The sequence below is a fragment of the Lutra lutra genome, chromosome 4 (genome assembly GCF_902655055.1).
Source record: "Lutra lutra chromosome 4, mLutLut1.2, whole genome shotgun sequence".
Classification (NCBI taxonomy): Eukaryota; Metazoa; Chordata; class Mammalia; order Carnivora; family Mustelidae; genus Lutra; species Lutra lutra.
In genome coordinates, this window is record NC_062281.1 from 8,578,318 (window position 1) to 8,594,858 (window position 16,541).

Below are 16,541 nucleotides of genomic sequence, written 5' to 3' on the forward strand. Positions count from 1 at the left end.
GTCTCAGGCTCCTTGCAAGGGGCTGAGCCAGTGTTGAGTGAGTTAGATGTGCAAAGCTTCTTGAAAACAGGAAAGACCTCAAAAAGAGCCTGTCATTTATCATTAGCATTGTTATAAGAGAATGGATGAGCTTGTTTCAGGATTCAACACCGTCTCTGCAGATCCATGCCAGCATTCACTATATTGGAGAAGGATGAAGAGAAAAGTATTGGGCACTCACTCTGGACCAGACACCGGACTCCATCTTTATTTATTTATTTGTTTTAAAAATTTATTTAAATTCCTCTAATTAACCCATAGTGTCTTATTAGCTTCAGAGGTAGAGTTTAGTGCTTTGTCAGTTGCATACGACACCCAGTGCTCATTTCATCAAGTGCCCTCCTTCATGCCTATCCCCTAGTTACCCCATCCCCCAACCTGCCTCCCTTCCAGCATCCCTTAGTTTGTTTCCTAGAGTTAAGATTCTCTTAACTTTTCTCTTAACTTTTTCCTTCTCTGATTTCATCTTATTTTTCTCTCCCTCCCTCTATGATCCTTTGTTTTGTCTCTTAATTTCCATATATGAGTGAAATCATATGATAATTGTCTTTTTCTGCTTGACTTATTTTGCTTAGAATCATACCCTCTAGCTCCACCAACATAGTTGCAAACGGTAACACTTCGTTTTTTTGGATGGCTGAGTAATATTCTATTGTGTATATATACCACATCTTTATCCATTCATCTGTTGATGAACATCTAGGCTCTTCCCAGAGTTTTACAAGTCCAGAAACAACAGATGTTGTTGATAAGGATGGGGAGAAAGGAGAACTCTCTTACACTGCTTGTGGGAATGCAAGCTGGTACAGCCACTCTGGAAAACAGTAGGGAGGTTCCTCAAAAAGTTAATAATTGAGCTAGCCTACAACCCAGCAATTGCATTCCTGGGTATTTACTCTAAAGGATATAAATATAGTGATCTGAAGGGGCACCTGCACCCCAATGTTTATAGCACCAAACTCACATAGTCTGGAAACTGCAGTTTTTTTCTCCTGCACATTCAGAGGAAGTGATCATATCCCACAGAAGCCAGTGGCATGCCAGTGCCTCAGAACTTCCACAGAGCTGAGTTGAACTCAAAGCCAGTTTGGGATAACTGCAATTTTGTTTGGCTCCAAAGCCCACCACCGGTTTCAGAACACCATGCTGTATGCACAGAGTAAGTACTAGAGCCCCAGTTCCTCGGGAGAAACCTGAACTTGACCATAAACAAATTCAGGAGGCAGTTCTTAGTGAGACAAGACACGCAAGGAAGGGACCCCAGAGGTGTCATTGCCACAGTGGCACTTACCCAGAGCCCCTGTCCCCAGATGTCCCAGATGTCCACCCTGGATGTGCTTTAGAATCTGGAGCCTGAATTTTAGGGGTTTTTTTTTTAAGATTTTATTTATTTATTTGATAGACAGAGATCACAAGTAGGCAGAGAGGCAGGCAGAGAGAGAGGAGGAAGCAGGCTCCCCACCGAGCAGAGAGCCCGATGCAGGGCCCGATCTCAGGACCCTGAGATCATGAACTGAGCTGAAGGCAGAGGCCTAACACACTGAGCCACCCAAATGCCCTCTGAATTTTAGTTTTAACAGCTTTACTGAGACATATTTTTTACACCACGCACTTTGCTCTTATAAAGTACACAATGCAGCAGATTTTAGTGTATTTGGACTTGGGCAATCATCACCATGATCAAATTTGTCACCCCTAAAGACCACCTGGCATGCTTTAGCTACCACTTCACACCCATCCCACTCTTCCCCTGCCCTAGGCAAGGCTAGTCTATTGTTGGTCCCTATTGATTTGCCTGTTCTGGACATTTCGTAAAAATGGACTCATAGGATACGTGGTCCTTGATGACTGGCTTCTGTCATCCAGCAGAACGTCTTCAGGATTCCTCCCTGTATGCACCATGCACACCGCTGTAGCATGGGTCAGCACCCCATTCCTTTTCATGACCAAATATCATTCCACAGTAGGGAGGCACCACATTTTATTTACCCATCATCCATTGATGGACATTGAAGCTACTTTGACATGTTGACTATTATGAAGAATACTCATACAGACGTGCAAGTACAAGTTTTCATGTGGATGTAAATTTCATTTTTCTGGGGTATATACTTGGCAGTGGGATTGCTAGGTCCCATGGTAGCTCTGTTCCACCTTTTGAGGAGCTACTACAGTGTTTTCCACAGTGGCTTCTGGCACAAGCTCTGTACAACAATTCTAATTTCCCCTTATTCTGGCCAACATTTGTTATTGTCTGTATTCTCTATTATCATGATCTGAGTGGATGTGAAGCAGTATCCCACTGAGGTGTTGCTTTGTTTCTCTAGTGATGAAGGATGTTGACATCTTTTCATGTGTTTCTTGGTCATTTGCTTATCTTCTTTGGAGAAATATCTATTCAGATCCTTTGCCCATTTCCCAAAGGGAGTTGTCTTTTTATTGTTGACTTGTAGAAGTTCTTTATATATTCTAGATGCAAGTACTTTCTAAGATACAGGGTTTGCAGATGTATTCTCCCATTCCATTGGATGTGTTCATTTTCTTAATGATGTTTTTTACCATCACCAAAGTTTTCAATTTTGAAGACGTCAAAGTGCTTTTGATTTCATATCTAAGGAAGCTTTGCCAAAACTAAGGTCATGAAGATTTACTCCTATATTTTCTTCTAAGACTTATAGAGTTCCATCTCTTGCATTTAAGCCTATCATCCATTTTGAGACAGTTCTTATGTAGGATGTGAAGAAGGGGTATAACTTCCTACCTTTGCATATGGACATCCTCTTGCCCCAGCATCTGTTGTGGAAAAGAATATTCTTTCCTCACCGAATGGTCTTAGAACCCTTGTTGAAAGTCAGTTGACCAAACACGTAAGGATTTAATTGTGGATTCTCTCTTCTATCCATGGTTTTCTACGTCTATCCTTGGTCCAGAACTGCAGTGTCTTAATCTTTGCAGGTTTGTCGTGTTGATTAGACAAGAAGCCCGGTAGGTTGAGGTGTCTTGAATGCGTTGGAGCAGACATATGCAAACCACAACATATGCCAGAGCCAGAGTACTCAAGACCAAGACGATGCAACTGAAGGAAAGCCAGTCACAGTCAGCTAGGCTTTCCGTATATGGCAACCGCTCAAGCTATTGCCAAATAATTTGCTTCCTCTTCTTCTTTGTCTCCTCATTAAGAACCTCTCCCTTAGCTCCTATCCAATGACTTTTGCTTTGATATTGCCCAATTCAAACCAATGCTTGCTCAGAGGAACTCCTGAAAATGTTAATGCACCTCAGTATACCGTTCAACAGCAGTAACGTTTGAAATTCAGAAATGTGAGTTATTTAACTTCGTTCCTCTTTACTTCTATTTTGTCTTGGCTATATTGGACCCTTTGAATTTCCATATAAATCTGATTGTCAATTTCTCCCGAAAAGCCAGCTGGGATTGTGTTGAATACATAGACCAATTTGAGGTATACTGCCATGTTCACAATATTAACTCTTCTGATCCATGAACATAGGTCATCTTTCCATTTATTTAGATTTTATTTAGTTCCTTTCACCTATGTTTTGTAGCTTCCACAGTGTAAGTTTTATACTGCTTTTATCAAATTTATTCCTAAGTAGTTTTTTTTTTTTTTTTTTTTGGTACTTTTGCAAGTGGAAGTGCTTTCTTAATTTCATTTCTGGAATGCTCATCACTAGTGCAGAGAAATACAGATTTCCCCGCTACCTGAAAGCAGATGGTTCCTATGAAAACCTTCAGTAAACTGAAATGGTGTAAAACAAAGGAGCGATTACCATTAGTTTATATGGAAAACCTTGCAAGCATTCCCAGATCCAAAAAATAACCTCTCTTGGGCTTTTCTGATCCCTTAGGACACATCTTGCTAATGGCTACACAACATAAATGGAGATGAAGCACAGATCCTCACAGGCACAGGTTGAAGCTCAGAGGCTTGATGCTGAGGGGGCTGAGTATGGTTTCCCAGGAAGGATCTGGGGGGCACCACTCTCAACTTTAGGGGTACATGGCCTCCATAAGTGCTTGTTCCCTTTTTGCAAAGGTGAAAATTCTCTTCAGATCTCTTTCCATTACCAAACCAGTACCAACGTAGGTCTTCCATAAAAGCAAAGTCCTGTAATGTGAATTTTCGAAAAATGAAGGACTCCTGTGCAATCAATTTTTATATTACTCTACTATGCAAATTTGCAGTCATTTATTAGTTCTTGTAGTCTTTTAGTAGATTAATTAGGATTTTTTTTACAAGATCATGTCATCCGCCAATAGAGATGGCTTTCTATTTTCCTTTACAATCTGAATATCTTTTCTTTCTCCCTCTCTCCCTACCTCTTTACTTCCTCCCTTCCTCCCTCCCTTCCTTCCTTCCTCTCTCACTCCTCCTTTTCCTTCTTTCTTTCTTCCTTCCTTCCTCCTTCTTCTTTCCTTCCTCCTTCCTTCCCTCCTCCCTTCTTTCTTTTCTCTCTTCCCTTCTGCCTAATTATCCTTGTTAGAGCCTTCAGTACTATGTTGCATAGAAATGCTGCAAATAGCCACCCTTTTCTTGTTTCTGATCTTAAAAGGAAAGATTTCAGTCTTTCACCATTAAGTATGATGTTAGCTGTAGGTTTTTTGTAAATATCTTCCATCAGGTTGAGAAAATTCTATTTCTAGCATGCTGAATGTTTTTATAATGAACAGGTTTGGGATTTTGTCAAGTACTTCTTTTTCTGCATACATTAAGATGCTTATGTGGGGTTTTGGATTTTTTAAAAATATTTTATTTATTTATTTGAGAGAGAGAGAGCAGGAGCTGGGGTGGGGGTAGAGGCAGAGGGAGAAGCAGACTCCCCGCTGAGCAGGGAGCCTGATGTTAGACTCGATCCCAGGACCCCAGGATCACAACCTGAGCCAAAGGTAGATGCTTAACTGATTGAGCCACACATGTGCCCCAATTATGTGGTTCTTGTCAATCAAAATTCTGCAATGTTGACAGATGTCAGGGGGCGGGGTGGTCAGCAATCACCCCCAGCTGAGAACCAGTGCCTCCAAGCACAACTATGAGAAGTAAATGCTCGAGTACCCAGTGTCTCCTCCAACATCTGGGACATGACAGATACACAACAGAAAGCAAGTTATTTTGACTTTTATCCTTCCCCAGGACACTAGTCTGGGCCTATAGGGAAGTGTGTGTTTAAACAGAAAGGACCTGCTAGGCCCTGTGGGGGTTCCTTCATGCCTTCAGCTATGGAAGCCTCAGCCCTAGGACCAGATGATTCCAGGCACAGGACCCAGTGAAAACAAGTGGATTCAACCACCCATTGTATCTTTCTACTAAAGCAAAATTCTGCCAGGCCCTCCCTAAGGCTTGTTAAGACGACGTCAGGATGGACATTCTGTCTTTGCTAGGACATTGCTGGGTCAATAGACCTTAGCTCTGGTCTGCCCTTGTGTTTGCTCAAAAGGTCCCTGGATGCATCTGGCTGATGGGCCTGACCCTGAGGCTTGTAGCATCCTTCATCAGGCTGGGACGGACCCCTGAGAACTGCAGCAAGTGAGCTCAGAAATGGAACTTATCAGAACCTTAGATGCCAGGTGCTTTCAATGCAGTATCTCTGAGTCTCACAACATCTCTAAGGGGACATTCATGACAGGCTCCTTGTGTGCTCACTCCAGGTCTTACAGACTTCTGGTGGAAACAGTCACAGTCATGTGCCCAGGGCCTTCCTTACAAGGCCTGGCACACAGGGGGTGGGGTCCCCCGAAGCAGTTCCAGCAGGAAAGAGAACGGGTCGCATTCAGAAAGGGCTCTGTCTGCAGGAGGGAGGATGGATTACAAGAGGCCAGAGTGCAGGAAAGGAGGTGGGCAGAGAAATCACCTCCATGAAGGCAGCAGGTGTGCATGGGGACTTAGGCAGTGGGTGTGCCCGAGGGTAGGACTGAGTTAGAGAGAGAATTGGAGGTTGAAGTACAGGAAGCTGCTGAAGAGGGAAGAGGGGACTGGGTGCACAGTCTGGCTTCTCCCCGAGGCAGACGCTCGTGTGTTCCATGACCATGTGACTGAGGTTCTCTGCTTTCAGAAAGGAAGAGAGGAAGGAGGAATTAAATGTGCAGCTTTGCCTCTCTCTTGAGGAAATAAATAGAAACGGACACACCCAGGTGTGGGTGATGGAATGAATGGAGAGACAAATTACAAATGCTTCAGTGTCAGAGCTAGAAAAGGTGTAAAATGGCACTGCGTCCTGGGCTTCCCCACTTTGCCCCCTTGCCTGCTCGTACCCAGTGGCTCCATATTTATCGTTTGCCCTGGAGCCCGTTGTGTGAGCGAGTTGCTTAGACACAGTTTTATTAATGCATAGGTCCTCTGAACCTCTTGTACCACAAAGATAACACGACCCAAAGCCTCCCTGGCCATGCATATATTCAAATCAACCTATTTCTAACGAACACCCCAAGCCGACTGTGTGCTGTGTGGTAGCTGCTGGCTGCAGGGAGGCAACGGTGAATAAAACATCTCCGCAGTCCTCCCGGATCACACAGGCTAGGCAAAGATCTGGAACGTGTGTAGTCCTAAGTAGGACACAAGTAGCAAGCGGCAAGGGGTTTTATAATAAAAGCCCACGCTTGTAACGCGCTTACAACGATCCAGCTCCTGTTCTGACACTTTCCCTGGCACCGGCTCGCAGAAGCCCCCAGATGGAGAATGTTCCTCTTGCCTTCTTTTGCTGCTCAGGAAACTGAGACTCTTGTCCAAGATTTTGTACATCGCAGTGATGGAGCAGAGGGAGGACCCAGGGAACCCCGCCCTGCGGGCCTGTTCTGTGATCCCTGCAGTCTCCCCTACAGGGTAAACTAATGTTTGTGGAACTCTGGATGCATGCCAGCCACCCGACTGTTTGCGCCGGGTTTCCGCCTTGCGTGCCTCGAGGAGGGGAGATAGCACAATGGTTTCGTGAGCGCGCAGTGTGATTTCAACAGAATCAATTTCCAGTTCCAGCGCTCACCAGCCAGGCACCACCGGCCAAGGCTTTCACCCCCCCCCATCCTGTACCTCAGCCTCTTCACCTGTAGTAAGGGAATCCTGAGACGCCCACACGGAAGAGTGTTGAGAAGACCTGGAGCGTTCCTGCAAGTCAAGTGGTTAAGTGTGCTGGCACAGATGTGTCCTTGTGACGGATGGGAAGGCAAGGCTGACAAAGGCTAATGGCCATGCTTGGTTTGCACAGTTGGCGGGCAGTGGAGCTGCGTTTCTGTTCAACAGCAGCCCTAGGGATTTAACCCACTGCATCCTGCAGACCAGAATTCACAGGAGGAATGAGTAGTGAATGAATGAATGAATGAATGAGCAAGCTAGAAACAAGTATTTGGCATCTCTTATGACCTGGACAAGTTCACATTTGTTATTTCCCTGGATAATTAATTGCATGAAGGTCAAGTACTATTATCCCTTTTAGAGATTACTAAAAAAAAAAAACAAAAAACAAAAACAAAACAAACAAACAAAAAAAACAGACTGAGAGAATAAAATCATGCCACGACAGCCCTCCCACTTCCACCTTGGGGGAAATACTGGGATTCAATCCTAGTATCCCAAACTCTTGACACCAAGGCTAATGTTTCTTTCTTACACCAGAATAACCCAAGAACCGGAGCAAACCCAAAATAGTTGCTTCCATCTGCACAAGTCCCTTCAGAGCAGTTAGACCAGGGAGAACTCAAAAGGTTATGCTCTGGCTTTGCTGATTTCTGATCAGAATGTGGGCCTTTGGCACCTGAATTAATTCTCTGGACCTTGGGCTCATTTCCTGTGAAATGGGCATAGTCACAACCCTGAGCGGCAGTGTTGGGAGGGCCAGCCCCACCCCCTAAGCCCATCGGGCGGGCCCCGCTCAGCAGGGTGGGCAGCTGCCATGAAAACCTCAATGTCATTCTCTTGTTACATAGCTTAGAAGCTCAGATCCATGACAGACGCTGATGAAATCATCCCTATAGCTCTTCAGATTCACATGGGAGTTCCCAGTCCCTGTTCCCTCCCAGCCCTTCAGGACTCCGAAAAGGGGGAAGAGCCACGGGTGCTTTTGGTCTGTCTCCCACGAGGACGCTGAGACCCGGCAGGTTGTAGTGGCCCACAGCAGCTTGCTCCAAGCCCAATGCTGGAAGCCCTGCTGGGGGTGGCTTCTGGCAGGCAGGTACACACTGGAGACACACAACCTTGTGAGTCAGGCTCATGGGCACCCAAAAAAACAATGGATTTTTTTTTAAGATTTTATTTATTTATTTGACAGAGAGAGAGAGAGAGTACAAGCAGAAAGAGTGGCAGACAGGGGGAGAGGGAGAAGCAGGCTCCCTACTGAGTAAGGGGTCTAATGCGGGGCTCGATCCCAGGACCCTGGGATCATGACCTGAGCCAAAGGCAGATGCTTCATCGAATGAGCCACCCAGGCATCCCCAAAGCAATGGATTCTTGTTCAAAACTGTGTTCAGCTCCATTTTAAGGCTTAACATCCTTGTCTGCAAACTATGTCAGGGTGAGCCATGAGCTCTGGATGGATGGTCAGAGAGGTCTTTCAAGTTATCTAATCCATTCCCCAACAGGTCTTGGCATAGTCAGTACTCATGCCTTAATGGTGAGACCCATCCTGAACACGGGCATCGGGGGAGTCAAGTGTGAGCCCATGGCCACCCTGGGGCGGCCTAAGGTCATTTGGCTCCAAGAAGAGCAAACCTGTGTCTGAAGAGTTGCTTCGGCCTTAACTGGTACGTGGAATCTGGGAAGAGGATTTTAGAAAAGATTTAAGTTGTCTGCTCTGGGGTTTTTCTTGAGCTGGAGATCTGCCAATGTCGGCCCATTAAGCAGACAGTCCTTTACGTGTCTATTCATGTTGTGCACCTTCGCCAGCCAGCTGTGTGGTCAGGGCTCTAATGTAGAACTCAACAGTCCTCTTCGGAAGGATGCCAAAGTCCTGAGCCCTTCCCATGCCATCTCCTGCCCTCGCCTCCATTAAGACCGTGCCGTACAGAGAATGCAAAGCACTATACAGACTATTTTTTTTTCCCAAGCCCCACTTTCCATTCTTGTGTGTCAGAACCTCAGACGAGCGTGTCAGGAGCTCATTAAAAGATACCTCAGAAACCATTCATTTAAGGGCTTGCAGCCTCTTTTGTGACATGGACACAGGGACACGGACCCCCCTCCCACAAAATAAACTGTACAGGATTGGAGAGATACCAGTAATACTTCAATACAGTTATCAGAATAATAAATTGGTAAAATGCTAACACATGGACTCATGTTTCCCCACATTCTATAGCAAGGGCAGCTGGAGGTCTGGGAAGGTTGACCTCTTGGAAGGACAGGAGGATCAGTTGGTGACTGAGTCCCAGGTATGGTCCACAATGCAGTGGCCATTGCCTGCTTCCATAATTGAGACAAATCCTACATTCCAGTTTGAAGTTCATGAAAATAAAAACAGGTTTTTGTTCCCACCTGTAGTGGGTTGATTGGTGACCCCAAAAATAGATACATCCAATTCCTAATGTCTGGAATCCGTGCCAGTGAGCTTATTTGGAAAGAAGAGCCTTTACAGATCCAATTAAGCTAAGGATCTCCAGATGAGACCATCCTGGATCACAGTGGGGAGGGGGAGGGTCCCTAGACCCGGTGACACGTGTCCTCCTGAGAGACAGAAAAGGACAAGGCACGGAGAAAGGGAGCGGCCATGTGAAGAGAGAGGCGATATGATAGCAATGTAAGTGGTACAGCCACTTGCCAAGGGACACCCAAGGCCATCAGGTGCTCAGAGAGCGTGCAGGCCTGCCCCCACCCTCATTCCAGGCTTCTCACGTCCAAGAGTATGAGAGAAGTTGCTTTGAGCCCGCCAGTGCCTGGTCACTTGTTAAGGCAGCTCTAGGAAACTAAGACACCATCTAAGGCCACGGACGTCCCAAATTCTAGAACGACCCCTGCTCTAGGACAGCTGTGACAAGCATTTATTTAACACATATCCGTGGGACACATACGTGATTCTGGACCCCCTGGTTGGCACCGGAGATGCGGGGCAGACATGCCAGTCTCTGTCTCTGCCCTCAGGGAGCTGGCCTTTCAAAGGAGGAGTGGAGTGGGTGACTGCAGATACAGAATTGGGTATTTTATAAGCATGATGTCAGCAAGTATAAGGGTCTTGAAGAAAATAAAACAGCAATGTATGAAGAGTAAAGGCAGGAGATACTCTAGACTGGGTGGTTGGCAGAGGCCTTGCTGAGAAGATGACCATTTAGCTGAGATTTAAATGGTAAAAGCATTTTCCTATAGAAGACGAATGTGCAAAGGTCCTAAGGCTGGGACAGGCTTGGTAAGTTTAATGAGGAAAAGGCCTGCAGGTCTGGAGTGGAAAGCAAGGGGAGGGAGGGCATGGTGGGGGGCATCACAGAGGGGCAGATCACTGGGCCTTAGTCTGAGTTCTCTGAGAGACAGATGCTGAGATGGGGATTAGCAAGCAGGAGGATTCCTGGGATCACAACTTGCAAGAGAAACAGGATTTTAGAAGCGCAGCCCAGATCTCAAGAGGCCACCGTTGGCCTCACAGGGAGCTCTGGAGCTGGGGTCCACCTGCAGAGTTACCCTGTCTCAAGGCCAAGGGCCCACAGCTGTTACCCTGCCTTGACCAGTGGCCCACTGCCGGCTGGTCCCAGAGAGGGGAGTGTGACCATGGCTGAGAGGATTCCGTTAATTTCTGGAGAGCGACAAGATGCTGGCCCTTCTAGCAGATGGGAGATGAGTGGCTTGGTTCCGAAAAAGGGTCAGATGGCACAGCATCTGCTTGGACCTTGGCGTGGAGTTTGGGTTTTACAGCTTTATGTGTGGGGAAAATAAGGTCCGAGAGGGCAGTGGGTTTTCTGATCTCACAGAGCAGGCTGGGGACAGAGCCAGGTTTGAATTCCCAGCTTCCTTAAAATCCTTCCTTCCCTGTCTGTTTCTACGACGGTCATATAACATTTTACGGCACAATCAGGTGCTTAGAGCTTCCCAGAGCAAGGCCGCTCCTCTCAGTCCTTACGAGCGGCTGTTTCTAAAGTATTGTCTTGATCAGCTTCTCCTTGAGGCCCCAGGGGCGCTGGACACACACACGTGTGTATACCAATGCACGCGTGCAAATACACATGTGCATACACACAGAGACAGGCACACAGATGTGCAAAGGCACAAACGTGCATTGAGTAACAGTCCATTTCCCTGCACTTCTGCTATCTTTGGTAAAGTGGATTTTCCAGCCTTTCCCTCTGAGGGGGTCGTTCATTGCCCCCTCCACCCAGAGGTCATCGGGGAGGTGGCAACACCCTTTGAAAAAAACTGCTGAAGACGGATAACCTGGCCTGTGGGATTTCTTCTCTTCTCCATGATGATGTCCACCAGGGCCCTGAGACTCTCAGAGGAGATGTCACCTTCTCCCCGGAGAAAAGGCATTTTCCACACATTTCAGATTTCAGTCTAGCCAGCAGCGGCCAATGATGGATTTTGATCCTGATACCACTGTCATCGGCATAAACCTGAGGGCAGGGAGTCAGCACGAGCTGACGTCTGGAAGAGCCTGGAAGCCCAGCAGACAAGCTCTGAGCCATGTCTCAGAGGAGTGGAGAGGCCATGTGAGAGCTCCCTCCACTTCCCAGAAGGTCCTGATGTTTCGCTCTGATCCCTTACTTTCTTTTTGAAGACGACACACAGATGCTTAGGGTCGATTTCACAGTCTTGCTTAGGTTCTTGTGAGGTGCTCGGTTGATGGAGGCGGCTGGGGCTGGCTTCCACGCCGTACCCTTAGGGGCCACGAGTGGGCTTCTCCTTCTACCGACTGCATCACCTTGGACGAATCACCTGACCTCCTGAACCATGGTGCAAATGAAGACAACAACTGGGACTCACATTTATCCCGAGGACAAAGGAACACCGTGCAAGGGTGTGCCTCTCAGACTCACACAAGCATGTCCCCTTCGGGGTCTATCAGGAAGAGCCCCAGGCGGGGCAAGACACACGCTGTTCTAACACTTTGCAGGCAGGCGAGCAGGGGTGCTCCTGGGATCGCGGCTTCAAGCTGCAGCTGATGCCTACCTCGCCTTTGTGTCCACAATTGCATGCCATACAGCCTTCTCGAAATCAGTTCTGCCACAGGCTTGCTGAGAACTCCAGGCAAATAACATTTCTTCCCTCCCCCTGGTGTCTTCATCTTCTACAGAAGGCTGTCTCCCTTACCTGATTCCAGGGTCTGTGGTTGGAATTAAAGTCTCAAGCCTGGAGAGGTGACAGCAAGTTCCATGAGGTCTCTTGAGGCTAACACTTGCTTCCATTCTGGCCGCCACTGTCTGGTCCAGGAATGCCCATCTGGGTTCAGTGTCCAGACCATCCCTTCCAACAGTCCCCACCTTGACCACCTCAGGATTGCCTGGGCAAGCAATCAGAGCTTCAATTTCCAGCACATCACTCATTTGCCTCCTCAAAAAATGCCACCAGTTCCCCCTTGCCCTCAGAAATGTGAACAAAGACCCCTCCTTGCTGTTAGAAGCACATCTTGTGAGGGGGGAAAAGTATAGAATTTGGAGCCAGACTGCCTGGGTTCACCTCCCAGCTCCATGACTAACCAGGGGTATGACGAGGGACAAATTCATCAGCCAGTGTGTATCTCAGTTCATGTACGTATAAGAGGGTGATGATGAAGACGAGAATACCTACATCATCATCTGACTTCATAGACCTTTTTTTTGTGAATGAAATCAACAAATATGTATAAAAACCTAATGAGTTGCAGGCCGCTTATTCATAAACCTTCAGTGGAGAGCCCACCTGTCAGCACTTCTGTTTCCCTGGGGCTAAGGTGCCAGAAGTGAGTTGGTTCATAAGCAGAGGAAATGCTGAGCCACTCTCCGATCGGCAAGCTCTCCAGCCTTGCGGGGTCCGGGCTGTGGGAGTCTTTCTGGCACGTCTATACAGGGATTTGGCTGTCCCTAGCTGTAAGCTGCGACAGGAAGTTGGGGTAATTCCAAACAGGGCGGGTTTGCTGGATGTCAGAGACCACAGGATTCCGCGGCAGCTGTTCCTGGAACACATGGGGGTTAACGGGGAGTTTTTTGTGGTTAAACTGTGACCGTTGTCCTTGTGGGGATGACTATGGCGGGCAGCGTGTCACCGACCTCAGCCATCACCGCTATACCCTGGGTCCCTCTGAACCACTTTCTAGCCTCGTGGTCTTGTGTAGAATGGAGTCACACACTCACCCAGCACCTGCTGTGCGGGATAAAGCTGGGATGAGCTTGGCAATGCCGCTGGCCCAAACAGGTGCTCCCTGTAATCTTCCTTAACTCTATGCAGGATTCCAGAAAGGGACTGTAGACAGTCAGATCAGCTCCTTGAGACTGATACAGATCTGCATTGGGTGGGGGTAAACATTTGGGAAATGTTTTTTCCAGGCACCTGTTTCTTAAGTACATTTTGGGAAGTTAGCATATTAGCCTAGCATATTTGGGAAGTTCATGCAGGCCTGGGGCAAAGCGGGAATGTGAGCAGATACCCTTTCTGGCCATAGCGGACAGCCCAAACACAACTCATGTGGAAAGGGGCGGGGTCTGGGCAGTGTTTGCTCAAGGTCCTTGTCAGTAGAAAAGACCCTCTCCGGCCTCAGTCTATCTCTGGGAGGGCTGGATGGGGTCCCAATGCCACAGGAGGAAGCAGACAGGGCTAAGGAAAGCCCATTAGATCATATCCACTCCAAAACCAGCAGCACTCACTTCCTGCTTCTCCCACTGCCTCCCTGATGAGACCACCCTGCCAGCACCAGTGTTGAGCAAGGGTGAGATCTGGGTCTTGGTGAGAGCAGGGACCTCAGGGGAAGCCTGGAACATGGTTAAAACAAGATGTGATCCAAGCATGCACATAACTGTATGGACAAAGAGTCTCTTCTCCATTGTTCCAGGACTAAGTGGTGAGACCTACAAGCTCTACCCCTGCTCATACTCTGAGATAAGTTATTGCATGTCTATAATGTGAATGGTGCTGCTTTAGAACTGGCAACCTTATGCAGTGGGCAGACTGAACGTCTGTACATGGCAGCCCTCTGCAAAAATGAGGGTGGAAGCTGTGGAGAAGGTTTGGGCAACAAGATTCATTCATTCATTCATTCCCATACTTATTGCTCTTTAATTGATTGATTTATTGCCCATTCAAAATCCTATATTGAGTTCCCATTTAAATCCAAGCTCTGAATCAAGGGCTAGAGTCCCCGAGACAACCCTGCCATGTCCTTTCCCAGAAAAGTCTGTAGTTAGTAGCACCTGAGAAGATCTTTTGCAGAGAATATTTGCCAGATGCCTTTGCATCCTTCACTTTCAGTCATGAAGCAAATACAAGAAGAATTCCTGTCCATTCCAGACATCACAATAGAGATATGGTCTCAAGAGTGTGTAGCTCACAACGGGGAAGAGGGGCCAGACAAGGTTGGAGATGGTTGCCGCAGAGTGGGAGAGGAGATGCACCACTCTCCATAAAGTGGAGGTCCCCCCCACTTTATCTGGGTTTAACAAATGCAGGCTGACTGGGTCCCCCTCCCATGACCCGAGTCCTGGGAGACAGGGCACAGGGGATGGTGTGTGTCAGGCAGACAGGGAGCAGTGGGAGGGACAACACGGAATGAGTGATGATCTAGGAATGAAACATAGTGGTTTCTAGCGTAAAAGATTAAAATCCCGTATTCTTTTTTTTTTTTTACTTTTTTTTTATTTATTTGACAGACAGAGATCATAAGTAGGCAGAGAGGCAGGCAGAGAGAGAGAGGAGGAAGCAGGCTCCCTGCGGAGCAGAGCCCGATGTGGGACTCGATCCCAGGACCCTGAGATCATGACCTGAGCCGAAGGCAGAGGCTTAACCCACTGAGCCACCAAGGCGCCCTAAAATCCCGTATTCTTAATTAATGTGACTTTGGCCTTCCACAAGCCAAACCCAAAGAATCAAGATCTATGCCTGGATTCTCCCGTGATTTGAGCCCAATACACTTCTTATTTTTCAAGGCCAGATGGAAGGTGCATTTTGTGTTTTGGACAGCCCAAACCAGCTCAGGGGTTGCAGACAAATGCTTTGCAACTGAACGAGACCGGACATTGTGGATGGTCTCCTTGGCTGCCTTTGATGCTGTCTTCCTCTTTAAGGCACAGCCCTGAGTGATGACTCCATGGGATTACTGAGCCCTGAGTGATGACTCCTCAGGGGGAGGGATGGCATCTTAATGTACAATTTCCCAGATGGGTAAGTGTTTTCTAAAAGGAATTCGGTTTGCTGTTAACGAAGTGACAGTTTAAAAACAAAAACAAACAAACAAACAAACAAAACAAAAACAAAAGCAAAAAGAACACACTGCAACAAAATGGAAAAACCTGGTTACAACACCTGACCCTTCACAACTGCCCTTCCCTGGAGCAGCTGATCTTTGCCCCCCATCGATGGTGAAGGCGGAGGTGTCTTCATTCACTTATCTGCTGAACCTCCCTATGCACAGAGGGACCTGGTTCGTCCCCGAGTCCCCTTTCTGGCAGCGCCCTCCACCCACTCCTGCCAGGCGGTGCACATTCCTCGTCCCAGGAATGTGCCTCTTATCGCTGCTCCATCCATCAGTCAAGGCCAACACCAACAGTGGATTCCAGACCTTGCGCCATCCCAGAGGAGACGTGGACAGAGGGAGGAGGGGTTCTTGCGTCCATCTGCTTCTAAGCTCAGAGATCACTGTCCTGGAGGTTTTTGAGGAAAATGCTGGAGTCTGCAGCCCAGCATGCAGAAGGCATCTCAACACCTGCGGCCTGGCGAGATCAACCCGACACTCCCTAAGTCCCAGGCCAGGTCACATGCGGTGTGACAGGGAAGGTTTGTGGTCTGAGGGGTGGGTGTCTGGTGCCCTTCATAGTCTAATTATCCTGTATGCCACCTCCCTCCACGTTCCTTATGCTGCTAGGACTCAGCACATCGACACTTAACCCTGATGCTGACCTCAAAACACTGCAAGATCTCTGGACAGACTCTTCCTCCCCGCGGGCTTCGCTTTACCTGCCCCACCACTTCTTGCATAGTTTCTCCAGCAAGTGCCTTTTGCCAATGCTTGCACAGGCCCGGGGACGGGTGACTCACTTGCTCACAAGCAGCATCATTCATTATCAGAGATCTCTAAAGTTGCAGTCTCCACGGGTGCGGACAGAGCAGAGCCCAGCTCAGTACAATTTCCTTTCCCTCAATGGCCAACCCCTGGCCGATGGCTCCGTGTGTGGCTACAAGAACCTACATCACAGCATCTACGGCCAAAAACCTCAGACCGTGGGGGCCTGATCTGCCTCCGAGCCAGGGCTCTCCCATCTCTGACAAGGGCAATACAATTTTTAAGTCCGCATGAGGGGCTTTACACTCATTCCTGTGAAATCCCAGGGACATTTTTTAGTTCATGGAGTGTGTTTTCTTTTCTTTGCAGTTGTGTATCCTTGCTGGAGAAAT